At 54.1% G+C, this 13,601-nt stretch overlaps 1 protein-coding gene across 2 annotated transcripts in view; it reads left to right on the top strand.

Moving 5' to 3' along the window:
• Positions 1-61: 61 nt before the first annotated feature.
• Positions 62-13,601, top strand: part of PTPRA (protein tyrosine phosphatase receptor type A) — a 151,845-nt gene continuing 138,305 nt past the window's right edge. For both annotated transcript variants that reach the window (XM_068403348.1, XM_068403345.1), the window contains exon 1: positions 62-347. The gene's annotated coding sequence lies outside the window, so the exon portion shown is untranslated. The remainder of the gene's footprint in view (positions 348-13,601) is intronic.

The following is a 13,601-nucleotide window of genomic DNA, read 5'->3' as shown; positions in this document are numbered from 1 at the left end:
GAGGGCTCCCCGCTCGCCCCGCCCCTCGCCCCGCCCCTCGCCCCGCCCCCGTCTCCCCGCCCCGGCCCTGCATGGAGCCGTACCATGGCGGCAACGGCGGCAGGAGCGGCCGGGCGGCTGCGGGGGCACCGCTGAGGGCCGGTAGCCCCGCGGCGGGGCCCTGAGGGGGCGGCGGTGCCTTTCCCCCCCTCCCCGGCCCCCCCTTCCCCGATCCCCCGCGCCCTCCCCTCGGTGTCCATGGTCGCGGCCGTCCGCCGCGGCCTCGCACCGGAGCCGTTGGGCGGCGGCGAGAGGCAGCGAGGGAGAAGGAGCGGGCCCGGGCCCGGCGCCGCCCGCCGCACACGCAGGTGAGCGACCGCCCTGAGGAGGGGAACGGGGCCGGGGTTGTTGTGGCGACGAGGGGGCGCGGGGCGGGCGGCACCCACGCGTGTCCGCGGCCTCTGCGTGGGGGGCTGGCGTGGGGTCCCCCCCCGCTTCCCCGCGTGGGTGTTACTTTTTAATAATAATAATAATAATTAATAATAATAAGTGAATCACGGATTGGGGCATGTGAACTTCCACGCGTGGGTCTGCACCCCCACGGTCCCACCCCGCACCCTTGGGGTTGGCCAAAGGGGTCCGAGATGGGGACCCCCCCCCCCCCCAACACCAGACCCCACCATCGCCAGTCGCCCCCGCCCCGTCACGGCTCGCCTCTCCCCGGGCTCCGTGGGCACCGGGGGTCCAGCTCTGGGCCCCCCACCGTGGGTGAGCAGCACTCCGGCCTCCTCGGCCTCACCCACGGCCTCCTCAGCGGCGCTTGGCCCGTGCTGGGGCCATGAGGCTTCTTTTTGGAAGAGATACACCAGCCTCGCGGGCTCACGGCCTGGCTGCCGTCCCTCGGGGAGACGCTCCAAGCCGGAGGGTTGGAGGGGACGCTCTCCTCGCCGTGAGGTCCAGGGGCTGTGTCCCCTCCGAGGTTTGTGTCCCCTCCGAGGTTTGTGTCCCCTCCTCGCCGATGTCTCCACACATCCCAAGTGGGAACGGACGCGCTGCCGCTCTCCAGGTTCTCCCACGCTCGGGTAGATGCGTCCTCCCTCCTTGGCCAGCGCTTTGCTTATTTCTGATCTTGGATGTCATCAAGGGTGGAAAATGTGACAGGAAGGAAGGGAGGCTTTTTTTTTTTTTTCCCCTCCTGCTAAATATGGACTGACATTAAAATCCAAATAGTCGTGAAAGGAATCCCAGCCCCTGTTTGTTGGAGGAGGGAAAAACGATGTTTTCTGGCTTTTCGGCTGTGAGGTTCCAGCTGGGAAGTTTCGCAAGGAGCGGCGAGGTCCTTGCCGAGAGCCTCAGGAATTTACTTTGCTTGTTCGCAGGACGCTCTCCACAGCGTATTACACTAAAAAAATTAGTCATCCCTTCTCTGCCTGCCCGTGGCTGGGGGGAGCTTGCTGCAGGATGCTTGGAAAATATTTAGGGATTTTTTCCTCTCTTGTACAAGGACTTCTAGAAATGAAAAGGGTGCGGGTAAATAAAACTGCAGCCCCAGCAGGAGTTTTTCATCTTTATTGTAATTCCTGTTGCTGCAGCAGCCGGTGGCAGGGAAGGAGGTGCACGGGTTGGCTGCGGCCGATGCAGGGAGCTGCTGGGTTTGCAAGGAGGATTTATGGCTCTTTCCGTCAAGAATCAGATGCAAACTCATGTCGTTATGCCCACGGTGAGGTTGGGAAACCAGCTCTAGGATGAGAAACAGGACCCTGGGGATGGTCACAGCGCTGCCAGCTCCCCCGATGCCTTCTGCTGTGGCCAAGGTGAAGAGCCAGGACGTTTTGGGGGGACATGGATCACAGCTTCGCTGGGAGCTGGGGGTGCTGCGTGAGAGAGACTCGGTGTCTGTGCTGGGCAGAAAATGGGCACTGCCACGTTTCCCCTCCGTGTGTTCCTCTCCATCCCTGTTGGAGAGCTTTTTGGGGAGCGGGTGTCTGTGGGAAGCTCCAGGGCTTTAGCCTGATCTTTATAAAACTGTTAAAGCAGTGGGGGGATACTGGGAGGTGCTGAAAATAGCCGCTTCCCGTTTCCAGGGGCACTGCTGTCCTGGCGCTGGTGCGGCTGTATTGTTCAAGCTAATAGGATACATCGCTCTGCTTTATGTCACTCCCATAACTGGTGCTTTGTGCGGATCCGTGACATTGGTCCAAGTCCAACATCAACATCCTTGTGGAAGAGCAGTTTGAATTCCCTCTCTCCCCTTCTCCTCCCGCCACTGACCTACATCTGTTCTCCTTCGCAGCAGGACGGTGGATCTCAATGGAGCGGGGAGGGCGCAGGTTGCGTGACCTCTGCCGTGCTCGGCCCGCGGGTCTGCTTGGGGTGAGGCAGTGCTGTGCCACGGCTGCGTGATGCCTCGAAAGCCTGGGAAGCGTGGGGTGGGTTATTTTGGGTAGAACCGAGCGCCCACACGCTTCCGTAGGGTCAGGAGGGTCTGGATGTGTTTAAGAAAAGACTGGGCATGGCACTTAGTGCCATGGTCTAGTTGACAGGGTGGTGTCAGGGCAACGGTTGGACTTGATGATCCCAGAGGGCTCTTCCAACCTGGTTGATTCTGTGAGTAGTACAGCAGATGCACAAGCTGCCGGCTGGGGCTTTATCCGTGGTGTTACATGGGAAGGAGGTCAGCCCTCACGGCCGCCTTCTGGTCTCATTCACAAATCGCCTTTTCCTCTTGAAATAAAACAAATCCCTGGGCTTTCCCGTCGAGGTGGAAATCATTTGAGTGTGACCAGGTCCATAAGCATCTCCGAAGCCTGCAGACAGGAAGAAACACGTGAGTGAAGAGGTAGGAAATGTCCACGCTTATAGCAGTGGGCTGATTCATCTCCCTGCTCTTAACTCTTTCCCTCCTGCTTTTGCTGAGACCCGTCTGTTTCGCTTCCAGGCTCAGAGGCCAAGGAGAAAATCGCCAGCTCTCCTCTAGCTGGATCACAAAATACCGCTGGGTTTTGTACATTGTGTTTACGTGGTTTGGGGTGGGAAAGGACTGGGCTGGTGGGGGTGTGCGGTTACCCGAATCGGATACCCGGAACATCGGCAGTCACATTAGGAAGGATTAATATTTAATATATGGGGTATGAACCATGGTGCTTAATCACTATCTGAAGGGCTCAGGAAGAGATTTACCGATAAGCAAGCGATTCCCCAACTGCCCAGAATGATTTCTTGCATCTTCCTCGGGAGCAGCTGGTCCTGGATATTGCTGGAGGCTGGCCTGATCCTGTTCTTCCTGATGTCTCTGGCGTTTGTAAGTGGGTAGAGCAGCTTTTATCACGAGTGCTTTCTTCTCATTAAACTCACAAAAACTGCTGGAAACCCTTTTTTTTTCTGATACAGCTCACGTGGCTGAACTGTCAGCCGGAGTACCTGGCACTGCTTGAAACTTATACGTGTAGCCAAAGCCCGTGGGAAACGTGTCTTGGGCTTGGCAGACGCCGTCACTGTCACATACGAGTCTGGAGCTGGCTCATTCATACTTTTCTCTGGCTAATGTCTTCAGGAGACCTTGAATTTCCTCCGTGCCTCCGGCATGGTCCTGGAAACCCTTGTGACAGCTCTGCTGCTTCCCACGTCTGCCCCACGTGGGGTTTTTTTTGCAGCGTAAGGTGTTTGTAGTACAGCAAGGCAGGGGACACCCCTCGGGCTTGGGTGCTGCTGTGGTTGTGCAGGGAGGAGGTGATGGCGGGGGACATGTCAGGGCACACAAATCATCCATCTCCTCCACCGCATGTCCTGTGGGACTGAATCTCGTGGTGACTCTGGTGGGACTGCCGGGGTTTGACTAAATTGAAGGGTTGTGTCCTCATCGTGGGAAACCCTGCTTTAGGCTGTGGCGGGGTGCGTGCCTGCGTCCCCCTTCCCTCCCTGCTCCGAGTCTAAACTCACCCAACCAAAGGCATCAGCCGTGGCCGTCAGACCCACATTTGCCATGGTTACACGTACGGTATCGCCGTGTTTGTGGTGGCTGCAGTTTTGATGGTGGAAGTCAAAAACAACAGAGTGTGGGTTGGGGTTTGGCATGTTGGTCATGTAGGAAGTCCTGGTGGCTACTGGAGCAGACGTGGAGGTTAGAAACTTTGTTACAAATGGGGTGGGCACTGCTTTGTCCCCAAACCGTGGGTGGGAGAATGCCCCTTTTATTCCCTGTGCAAACAGATCGCTTGCTTAGGCAGCGAGTCCTCTTTATTCCAGACTAATTTGTTGTCCTAATTCCTTCCTGTTGAAGCAACTCCATTTTGCATGGACTAATTAGTACTAATTTGGACCTGGGATGGAAAACAAGGGTTCTCCGACTTCAGAAGAGTAGACAAGAGCATAACCTCTACCTCTGCTGTGTGAGTCAGGTCGTGCCATGCCATCCCTCCTCTAAAGCAAAATTAAAACCTGTTCATGAGTCCAAACATCCCAGGTCGGTGGGAGGGAGCAGGAGACGTTGGTGTCACCAATTTGAAGCCTTCTGCTGTTGCAGGGAGCCGAGGATGTCTGTGGTGAGGGGGAACGGACACCACCTCCTCCTTCTTGGCTAACGCTGAGGAACAAATAAACAAAAATGTTCCCACCGCGCCGATGTGGAAAGCTGCTTCTGAGCCGGTCTGGCATGTTGGTGGATTCCTGGCGCCCCGGCCAAGTACTTGAGACCTTTTTATTGCCGTAACGAGGACTTCCACATCCTGCCCCACAGTCTAACTCGAGCCGCGGCTAATTTCTGGTCCTTCCGGGAAGACATCCCTGTTCTCCCTTCCTTTGCGTGGCGAAGGGAAGCCGGCCAAATTCCCTCCCTCCCCCATATCCCTGCGTGGTTGGAGAAGGGGAGGTGCAGGCATCCTTCCTGGCCTCCCCCGGCCTTTACCTGGGAAGCATGAGATGAATTAAGGTACCGCAGGCAGGATCGCCCCTGCCCGTCTCGCAGCTCCGTGCTGGTAGGTTCGTGGTTTCTGTTGGAGGGGGGGCGAGCACCGAGGCTGTGTCCTCGTTTTTTTTTCCCAGAGAGCTGCATGAATGTGTCTTCAGGCTGAGCCCTGGAGGCGGTGGGAATGGGAGGTGTCTGGCCTGGAAATCCCATCTGGCAGGAGACACGAGACGGGGCTTCCCAGTGCCCTGATACCGGACTGCTAAAATCCTTGGCTGATGGATGCTACCTGCTTGCAGGGTTAGACGGGGAGTTTTCAGACCTGTGTTCATAACTTGGGGGTCCAAAATGTTGTTTGACGCTCCAAGCGAGATCGCTAAAAGCACGTTGTGGTGATGGCAGAGGTGCTGTGGCAGCATACCAGGCTTACGAACGGAGTATGGCGTGCTCGAGCTTGTAGGTGTTGTGTATCCGAGTTAAGTCATAGGTGACAGGAAACCTCGGTTCAGGTATGAGCAGTGAATCAATCAGCGCTGGATTGCTCGGTGGTTGAACCAGCCCCCCCTCGGGATGACTGCCCGAGGTATCACGCCTGATGTTTCGAAATAACCTCTCCGAGTTAACGATTGTTCTGATGATCTAAAACCCAGGGGTTTAGCTCGCTTTGGTCTCCACCCTGTCAGCAATGACCTTGCTCCGGGGCTGCAGACGGCAGCAGACGTTTGTGCTTTAACTGCTGAAGGCACGATGTCTCCCTGGGTTGTATTTACACCAATGGAGTGAGTCCAGAGGAGGGTGACCAAGCTGGTGAAGGGTCTGGAGGGTCTGACCTACGAGGAATGGCTGAGGGAGCTGGGGGTGTTTAGCCTGGAGAAGAGGAGGCTCAGAGGTGACCTTAGTGCAGTCTACAACTACCTGAAGGGAGGTTGTAGTGGAGTGGGAGTCGGCCTCTTCTCCCAGGCAACCAGTGATAGGACAAGAGGACACAGCCGCAAGCTTCGCCAGGGGAGGTTCAGGTTGGCCATTAGGAAGCATTTCTTCTCAGCAAGGGTCATTAGCCATTGGAAGGGGCTGCCCAGGGAGGTGGTGGAGTCACCATCTCTGGATGTGTTTAAGAAAAGACTGGACATGGCCCTTAGTGCCATGGTCTAGTTGAGATGGTGGTGTCAGGGCAATGGTTGGACTCGATGATCCCAGAGGGCTCTTCCAACCTGGTTGATTCTGTGATTCTGTCTGTGCTCAAATGCTCTCCTCCAAGGAGTTGGGCATCTTCTGACCAGAAGGCAACTTGTAGAGAGTCTCCTCAAAACTGGTACCCAACCATCCTCGCATGTCTTCTGTGCATCCAGTGTGTCATCTTCTGTGTCTGTTACTTTTAGCGTGCAGTCTGGTGTGCTCACACAGGCTCATCTTTAACATTGGTTGCAGGCGGTAGGAAGAGCAGTGATCAGAGGGGATGTGAATGGGATGTTTCAGGCAGCTTTTGGGGCTTCTCTGGGGCGTTGCTGCCCTTGGGACCGCTGATAACAGCTGCAACTGAGTGGTTCAGCCACAGAGGTGAACTTTGTGGTACTTGCAAACCCAGCAGCAGATTCTCCTTTAATCCCTGGGACTGTGTGGGGCCCATCCCTTGCTGCGACCCTGCATTTTCAGCGTCAGCGTCTCAATTCATACTCTGAGGATTTCAAACTCTTCATTCACAAATCACGGCTGGCTACGGGCTGATATTACTAATTTGTGTTAGTAAATTACCTCATGCTACGTGTCAGAGAGCGTTCTGCAGCCAGGAAATCTGTTCCTGGCCTCAACGTGCATTGCAGCCGGCTTGGAGTCCTGGTTGCTCCCAGTTGGGCATCTCTTACTTCACCCTTTGAAACAGCTGGCTTGTCCTTGTGGGCTTTCAGGTGGGCACTGAAGTGATAACTGACGATGTGACCTCAAGAGAGGTCTTGGCAAAGCTGGGGAATGTTCTGTTTACTCATCTTTATTGGGGAGGGGAAGGAAAGGGGGGACCTGCATTGACCTGGATTTAGTCCACTTAAGGTAGGAAGATATTTGCCATAGCCGTGCTTACTCCATCCACGAAAGACTCTGCTACGCACCGTGCAGACCCAGCCCCTGCCCAGGGACAGGAGAAGAAATGGAGGTGGAGGAAGAAGCTACTTGCCTTGGTGGTGAAATAGGTTAGTGGAGAAAAAGCCAGGAAGGTGACTCGGGTCTGGCTGCTGGTGGCAAGGTGGCCGAGAGACTTGGCTAAACCCGGGGAGCAGAAGGGACAGATATTGCAGTCATGATGCTGTTAGAGGTTTCTAAAAGGCAGAAACCCTCAAGGAAGTAAATCTTACTGAGTAAGAGGAGAAATATGAAGAACAGGATTTGGTTTCAGTGGTTTATAAAGATTCCAGCAGTGCTCTGGGAAGGGGCAGCCTCTTGTTCCAGGCACCACGCGCACGGCACGGGGATATCCTGGCTCTCAACCTAAAGCTTTTGAGGTACCATAAATTTTTCTCATGATAGCGTGTGGCAGGACAACATGCAAAACTTCCCTGCTGCTTTCCAATTTGAATAATGTTTTTATCATGCCAGCAGATAATCATCTTGCTTTTGTTCCAGAAGTGAAGCTCTTATGGACATGTTTGAGAAGCCTGAAAATAAATATATTCACATGTGTTTTCCAGCGTTGCTCAACACGTGGTGTATCTCAGCGCCTGTGGGTTTCCCTCTTCTGCAAACTGGCTGCTCTGGAGTATGAAGGCTCAGAAGTTTAACTTCAGTCCCGCTCTCAGACTGGACATGGCACTTAGTGCCGTGGTCTAGTTGACATGGTGGTGTCAGGGCAATGGTTGGACTCGATGACCCCAGAGGGCTCTTCCAACCTCATTGATTCTGTGATTCTGTGATATTTAGTTAGTCTCTCACTGGAAGTGTAGACTTAGTCTTTCCTTGTTTCTCTTCATCGCTAGATCAAGGGGAGGTTCAGGTTGGACATTAGGAAGCATTTCTTCTCAGCAAGGGTCATTAACCATTGGAAGGGGCTGCCCAGGGAGGTGGTGGAGTCCCCATCTCTGGAGGTGTTTAAGAAAAGACTGGACATGGCACTTAGTGCCATGGTCTAGTTGAGATGGTGGTGTCAGGGCAATGGTTGGACTCGATGATCCCAGAGGGCTCTTCCAACCTGATTGTTTCTGTGATTCTGTGATCAGAAGGGCAGTGCTTTCATCTGCTTGCGGCAGCCCAAGTGCTGCAGCTCCACGTCTGTCTCCTAGAAGACACTAATGCCATCCGTGCTAGGCTGGAATGATGAATTAGAGATGAACGGAGATGAGTTAGAAATGAATAATAAATTGGAAAGCATGGATAATCCTCAAGATTTTCTCTTGAGGAGACTTTAAATCTATTTGGCTACAGACAGAGACATGTTTTTAATCCCAGTTGCCGTGTAGAATTTGCATGCTGGTGCCGGTGGCAGGGTGGGAATGCCAGGCAGGATCTTCGGTCGACTCAATGGCAGCAGCTTGTTTTTAGATACTCGGGCTGGCTGGAAGGCTGTGGCCAAGATCACAGAATCACAGAATCACAGAATCAGCCAGGTTGGAAGTGACCTCAGAGATCATCGAGTCCAACCGTTGCCCTGACACCACCCTGTCAACTAGACCATGGCACTAAGTGCCATGTCCAGTCTTTTCTTAAACACCTCCAGAGATGGTGACTCCACCACCTCCCTGGGCAGCCCCTTCCAATGGCTAATGACCCTTTCTGAAAAGAAATTCTTCCTAATGTCCAACGTGAACCTCCCCAGGTGAAGCTTAGAGAAAAAATATTCAACCAACTCGTCTGCCGTCTTTTCTGTAACTGGCCTGATCTGCGGTGGTTGTGTACAGGTTATTTTTTGGCTCTGGTGGGTACCTGAAGGGGAAATCTGTGACCCAGCCGTGAGTCTGCGTTGCAGCAGTGCCTGGTCTGGGACTGTGCTTCAGCTCTCACTGTGCTGAGCAGGCAGCTCTGGCCTCCCAGAATCCAACGAATCCAAACGAATAAAACACACAAAGGAGCAATTGTGACAAAGGGAAACTGAGGCACAGCTAGCTGACCTACAAAGGCAGCTTTGAAAGGGTTAAGATGAATCTCCGCACTCCTGGGAGGTGAGTAACTTAAATGCTGCACGATCATCTCATATCTTAAAACATGATTGAAGGAGGCGTGGGATGGGCAGCCTGCAGCCTTGTCTGTCCATGCAACCCAGTCCCTGAGATCATCTACTCTTGTTGTCTGTTGTGGCATGTAGAGGAAGAGCAGCTCTTCTGTCCCCTCCTCGGGACCTCCAGAGAGGCTGACAAACCTGGTGGCTGCTTGAGCGTTTTCCACCGTGGGTCCATCAGCGTGTTAAGATGACTTGGAGGGCTGCAAAAGTGTCTCCATCCCTCTCGGTTGCTGTTGAGAGGGGAGGTCGTGGCCCTTGGTTAGGGCTGCAGGGAACTCTTAGTGATACAGGTGTAAAAGCGGCGTTGCAGGTGCATGTTCACAAAGGTGGAGGATCTCTTGAGCCACCCAAGACAGGTTGCGTAGATGTCTGAGTATCTGATACTGCTACAGAAGGCCAATGGCATCCTGGCCTCTATTAGGAATAGTGTAGCCAGCCGGTCTGGGGAAGTGATCGTCCCTCTGTACTCGGCACTGGTGAGGCTGCACCTTGAATCCTGTGTCCAGTTCTGGGCCCCGCACTTCAAGAAAGATGTTGAGGTGTTGGAGCGAGTCCAGAGGAGGGCGACCAAGCTGGGGAAGGGTCTGGAGGGTCTGACCTCCAAGGAGCGGCTGAGGGAGCTGGCGGTGTTTAGCCTGGAGAAGAGGAGGCTCGGAGGTGACCTTAGTGCAGTCTACAACTACCTGAAGGGAGGTTGTAGTGAAGTGGGAGTTGGCCTCTTCTCCCAGGCAACTAGCGATAGGACAAGAGGGCACAGCCTCAAGCTTCACCAGGGGAGGTTCAGGTTGGACATTAGGAAGCATTTCTTCTCTGCAAGGGTCGTTAGCCATTGGAAGGGGCTGCCCAGGGAGGTGGTGGAGTCACCATCTCTGGAGGTGTTTAAGAAAAGACTGGACATGGCCCTTAGTGCCCTGGTCTAGTTGCCATGGTGGTGTCAGGGCAATGGTTGGACTCGATGATCCCAGAGGGCTCTTCCAACCTGATTGATTCTGTGATTCTTGTGTCCATGTCTTATCCCCTGTGTGATGGAGGATTTACTCTTTGCCTCCCTTGACATTTGTTAACCGGAGCTCAGTGCCTGTGCAGAGGTAGTTGTCTTTTTTTTTCAAGGATGCAGCATATTCTGTGGGGGGTGTTTGAGTTTACGTAACTTCCCATATGTTGCCCTCTTCGTGTAGAAACATGGGGATAAATTGTGAAATGCAAGGAGCTGCTTTAAAAGGATAAAGCCTCAGCTGGATCTGAGCCTGTTCGTGGCAAGAAAAGAGGAACCCAGGGAGCCTTCTGTCCTGATTTTCTCTCTCATACAGCTGAGTGAGCAGCGTGGGATGGAGCACCTGATGCTGCCCCGTGGCCCGACGCTGTGGTGCTCCTCGGGGAAGAGGGCATGGTGAGCTGTCAGCAGGCTGGAGAGCAGGCACGTGCTGTTGGGACGGGCGGTGGTTTCTCTGCGGAGGTGCTGCAGCCCTGGCATCACTCCCTGCAAGCCCTCTGCCCCCTTGCAAATCCGCTGCGTTCCCTACAGTGCATCTGTGCCCAGCAGAGAGGTTGGCATTTTTGGTGGAGCCTTAAGTCAGTGTTAGATAAACTGGTTGGCTGGACCTGATCTTGCCGGGTGCTGCTTGGTCTCAGTTCCTGTGTAGATCAAGGGGGTCTGAGGGCACTTGGCGTCTCGTGGAAGAGGGTCCTTTGGCTCCCGTGGGACATCAAGCCTGGCAGCTGGTAGGAGATTCATGGCTCTTGTTCACTGCAAACTTGAAAGAAGCCATTCACTCATCTGCCCGGCTCGTTTCTGCTCATCATTTTTGAAAATCACAGAATCACAGACTGGTTAAGGGTTGGAAGGGACCTCTGGAGATCATCCAGTCCAACCCCCTGCCAAAGCAGGGTCACCCAGAGCACGTTGCACAGGGTCTCGTCCAGGCCGGTTTTGAATATCTCCAGAGAAGGAGACTCCCCACCCTCCCTGGGCAGCCTGTGCCAGTGCTCTGGCACCCTCAAAGGAAAGAAGTTCCTCCTCATATTCAGATGGAACTTCCCATGTTTCAGCTTGTGCCCATTGCCCCTTGTCCTGTCACTGGGCACCACTGAGAAGAGTTGGCCCCATCCCCTTGACACCCACCCCTAAGGTATTTGTAAGTGTTGATAAGATCCCCCCTCAGTCTGCTCTTCTCCAAGCTGAACAGACCCAGCTCTCTCAGCCTCTCCTCATAAGAGAGATGCTCCAGTCCTCTGATCATCTCTGTACCCCTCCGCTGGACTCTCTCCAGTAATTCCTTGTCTTTCTTGAACTGGGGGGCCCAGAACTGGACACAGTTACTCCAGATGTGGCCTCACCAGGGCCGTGTAGAGGGGCAGGATAACTTCCCTTGACCTGTTGGCCACACTCTTCCTAATGCACCCCAGGATACCATCGGCCTTCCTGGCCCCAAAGGCACATTGCTGGCTCATGGGGAACTTGTCCACCCGAACTCCTAGGTCCTTCTCTGCAGAGCTGCTCTCCAGTAGATCAGCCCCCAACCTGTACCGGTGCATGGTTCAGTCTCAAGTGTAAGACCAGTTGTAGGCATGATGCTGCCAGAGTTTGCAGCCTGCCTGTGCTGAATAATTACACAGCACATAGTGAGGGTATCTGAAAACATCCATTTCCATTTCCTCTCCAACCCCCCTGGAGCAAAGCCAGGGAGCTCAGCCCCCAAACAACCCCCCCCTTTTGAACTTTAACATTGAGAAACTGAATTTTTACTCTGAAAACTGTTCTTATTCGGTGGATGGAGAATGGAGAAGTCTGTGCACAAATGCATGGGAGAGATGGAAAGTCCTGGGGGGGAAAAAGTGCTTCAGAGATGAGCCACGCAGGTCTGGTGATAGCTGGGTGGAGACTTCAACCAGGGCTCCTGGGCAGCGAAGCAGCCTCAGCGGTGACGGGAAAGCTGAGCTCCTCCGCATCCCAGCCCTGGAACTGACCTATTAATTTTTTTTTTGGAAGTTACTGAAAGATCATGACTGTTTTTAGGAAGCCAAGGACTTTGCAGTTGCTTAATACTTGCTCAGCTGCTTTCACATGGATTATTTGGCATGATTTTATTTTTGTAGAGTGGATTTAGAGTTGCCGACGTGGGACCTTTGGAGATGAGTATGTTTGGGTGCTGTGGAAGGATGTGGCACGGCGAGCAGCAGCGCACGCCTCTCCGAGCTGCTCCTGTAACGGGGCTCATGGTGCAGCTCCTCACGCAGCCGTTGGCACAGGGAGGGCATCGTGCCGTGCGCGGGGGGATTTCTTTTTCGGCTGTTTGATGCCCCACGGGCTGAGAAATGAGACACAGGTTTAAGGGAATTTAGGTTCCTGGAGCCCTGTCTGCTGCAATGCCATCCACTGGCGTTGGAGGAGGTGTTGCTGGCCAGCTGTGGTTGCCTCTTTGGTGTTGGATTTTTCTTCCCCTGCCGCTTCATTACGGCGATGTGGTGACAGGAGGCGAGTTCCACCTTTTTTCTTTCCGTTTTGCCTGTGACAATAATAGTTACAGATCTTTAAAGCTTCGCTTGAGCTTTCTCTTCCCTACCAGGACTGGCCTGTTGGTGCAGGGCATCTGCAGGAGGATTGTTTTGCTGTTTAGGTGATGAATTGCAGCTCAGCTCCTTTGGGATGCTTTGACTTGACTCCTGGTGAGGTTAGCCTCCCGGGAGAGCGCCCAACATCCAGAGCTCAGTCCTTCGTGTCCCTCCCAACGGGGTAGGGCAGCATAAAAGGTTAAAAAAAAACCTCTTTTCAATTCTGATCTCCCTGCAGCCTGGGACGTTCCTGCCTCTCTATCTCACTGCGCCAGCATCTCCGACAGCGAGAACCTGCAGCGTGGCGAAGCCTTCAGTACAGGGGAGACGGGCTTCAGGGGGTTTTCTGAGGGTTTCTCTCCTGTCCTTTGAGCCACGGGACTGGCAGCAGTTTGCCTCTAGCATCTAGGTGCCAGTTTCCAGCATGAAAGGTGGTGGAGGCACCGTCTCTGGAGGTGTTTAAGAAAAGACTGGACATGGCACTTAGTGCCATGGTCTAGTTGCCATGGTGGTGTCAGGGCAATGGTTGGACTCGATGATCCCAGAGGTCTCTTCCAACCTGGTTGGTTCTGTGAATCTATGAGAAGCGGGCTGCAGGACTGTTTTGTGCAGGAGGAGGATGCATTTCCCTCGAGATCTTGTTAGAGCCCTGCTGTCGGCAGCCCCTTCCCAAGGGCCAAGGGCCTGCCCTGCTCCCCAGCCCAGCCCTGGGGATGCCATGAGGGTTGGGGACCCTTTTGAAAGATGTGAGCACCAAACTCGGCTGTAGGGTTGAAGCCTTGTTTCAGGGGCTGAGCAGATGCACCATGAGCAGCAGGGACATTGACTTCCCTTCTGCTGCCCTCCGAAGGTGCTGCAGCCTCTGGTCTGGGAGCGATCAAAGCTCAGCCACGGGGTTCATTCAGTTTTGGTGGGGTTTTTTGGAGGCTTTTGGAGAGCTAAGGCTGCATCAAGCCTTGGGAGGCA

The sequence above is a fragment of the Nyctibius grandis genome, chromosome 6, assembly GCF_013368605.1.
Source record: "Nyctibius grandis isolate bNycGra1 chromosome 6, bNycGra1.pri, whole genome shotgun sequence".
NCBI classification, from domain to species: Eukaryota; Metazoa; Chordata; class Aves; order Nyctibiiformes; family Nyctibiidae; genus Nyctibius; species Nyctibius grandis.
Note: the sequence above shows the minus strand (reverse complement) of the source record. Positions and strands in the feature narration are given on the sequence as shown.